This window comes from Austrofundulus limnaeus, unplaced genomic scaffold, assembly GCF_001266775.1.
Source record: "Austrofundulus limnaeus strain Quisiro unplaced genomic scaffold, Austrofundulus_limnaeus-1.0 Scaffold60, whole genome shotgun sequence".
In the NCBI taxonomy this organism is placed as follows: domain Eukaryota; kingdom Metazoa; phylum Chordata; class Actinopteri; order Cyprinodontiformes; family Rivulidae; genus Austrofundulus; species Austrofundulus limnaeus.
This window is the reverse complement of record NW_013952462.1, coordinates 428,774-431,056: the sequence shown is the minus strand read 5'-3', so window position 1 is coordinate 431,056 and position 2,283 is coordinate 428,774. Positions and strand designations below refer to the sequence as shown.

The window sequence follows — 2,283 nt, the reverse complement described above, 5'->3', positions numbered from 1 at the left end:
CACCACCACCACCCTGCTTGCTTTGAGAAACAAACAGTTCCGAGAACAGCGTCACAGAAGGGATGCATCTAAGTTTGTGGATTAAGTGACCTGGTAAATATGGGGAGTGATCTAAAGCTGAGCCATTTTCTTTTTCCCTTCTAAAATTCAAAAGTTGAATCAATATTTGAGAAAGAAAGGTTGAAACATATCATTGTCCTTTGTCACCAAACAGATTACTCATACATCCAACAGCAACTGTATGTAAGCTCAACCCTGTTATAAACCCAGTTTGGGCGTTTTAAACCTTTAAAACACCGGTTCTTAATTCTGGGAAAGTAAAAGTGCCAAGTTGATCTCTGTCAATGAAATAGATGCAAAAAAAAATATTCACAATATCTGCSACTGTACACATAAATGGGTAAAAACTGTCAAATAAATCCCCCTGGTTTTGTTGCCATAATGTCCTTGTCTGATTGGCCTGGAGTTGTTTACTTGTTTCAAACAGTGATAGTTAGGGTAAAATGTTTCTTCCATCATTTTTGTAAATAATAAAGGTTTAAAAAACATTGCTTAAAACAGATACAGTGTTTGATGAAAGAAGAGTCAAAAGAAACATTTTCATTGAGGACACTAGAAGAGTGGTTTCCAAAACTTTTAGCTTCTGACCCACAAAAAAAAAAAAAAAAAAAAAACAGCTGAAGATGCTTACAACCCAAACTATCACAGATGCAGACATTGCTTAACAACTGTGAAATGTTTAGCCATTTTTAAACTACAGAACTGCAGCTTTTTATAACAATTATCACAAAAATGTACTATTACGAATCTTGAAAATCATATCAAGACCGCCTTACTTGGTGTTTCATAACCCACGTTGGGAGACAGATCCAGAAAATAAAAGTTAAATTTGTCAATGTGCAACATACAGATTTAAAATACGATAAAATGTCCTGCTTTCCTAATGAATCAGACAGAAACCTGCAAAAGAATTGTAATGTTTTATAGCACTAGGAACCATGGATCCATATTGGGTTTAATCAGAAAAAAAGCTAAAAAATACAACCAAGGCAGTATGGCAGCAATGTAGTGTCATCTGAAACAGGCTGCAGAAAATGGTAAGAAGTCAAATGATAAATCAAACCTCTACTGATCAGTTCTGCTTGTCAATTAATGAAGTGATCAAATTAACCGTGAAGAGGGAGCTGCAGCATCCCAGATATCTATTATTCACATCATGATTTGTTAAACCACTCAGACACAGGCTGAAGTGTTGTGAGAGTGACTGAAATTGTTCATGAAATAGCCTGCACCCTCCTTGCTGTGCTGCTCTGTAAAAAAAAAAAAACCTTTAAAAAAATAAAAGAAACGGGCGCAGAGTAAATACTGGCACCAGAACATGGTTTGAAGCAGAATGAGTCACCTTCCCACCCACTTCGGACAAAACGTTCACCTTCTGCCTCACAATTTGTGAAACACGTTCACACAGACACGGACATCCTGTGGGTGACAGGCAGGCAGGCAGACGCAAACATTCACCCGAAGCTACATCAACAGTTTCGGGTCTCCGCGGTGCCGTGTATTACCTGGGCTTCTTCCGAACTGGAGGATTTATCCGCGGCTTCTCCGGAACTTCTCGAGCAGGGCATCGGAGTCGGGAGGATGTTTTCGTGGAGAGGAGGAGGAAGAGGGTCACAGTCGGGTTTGTCACTGGAATTATAAAAAGCGTTTTTTGTTTGTCTTTTTTGTTTTATCTTTTTTGTCTTTATTTTACCGGGTTGTTGTTGGTCCTGTTTCACGCCTTATTTCCCCGGTGAGTGTCTCCTTCGAGGGTGAGAGCTCCAGAAGGTCCTCTGTGGTCTCCATGTTGGAGTGGTTTTATTTATTTTTTCTCGGCTCATGAGGTCAAGAACATTAACAGGCTGGCAGAAAAAAAAAAAAAAACCCGAAGAGGCAGGTTGATGAGGAGGGCTGCCTCTGTTCTGTCTGTCAGGCAAAGCGGGATACAGACTGAGGAGCTGCTGCATCCAACCAAGCAACTCCACACTGAGGGTGGGGGGCTGGGGGCTGGKGGCTCAGCTGAATGGCTGCTGTGTGTTTAGGTACACAGCCACACATTTGTAGTCAGCTGAAGTACACTGATGTAGTCCCTTTTTTATTTACCTCGCTGATTCATCTCCAGTTCAAAATTCCTTAATCTTAAAGAGAACATGTTGGTGTTCTGACTCAATATTGTTGCTTGTTTTTTTAAATGAAGTTTTGTGAAAAAGGTTATGAACAGTTACTATCTTACCTGTTGTAGAT

General features: G+C 40.0%; 1 protein-coding gene across 3 annotated transcripts in view; it reads right to left on the bottom strand.

Moving 5' to 3' along the window:
* Nucleotides 1-1,995, bottom strand: part of dlgap4b (discs, large (Drosophila) homolog-associated protein 4b) — a 128,144-nt gene extending 126,149 nt beyond the window's left edge. Inside the window, exon 1 of one of the 3 annotated variants that reach the window (XM_014009631.1) lies at nt 1,566-1,995. The gene's annotated coding sequence lies outside the window, so the exon portion shown is untranslated. The remainder of the gene's footprint in view (nt 1-1,565) is intronic. The other 2 variants (XM_014009629.1, XM_014009630.1) reach the window with 2 other exon arrangements.
* Between the last annotated feature and the right edge of the window lie 288 nt (nt 1,996-2,283).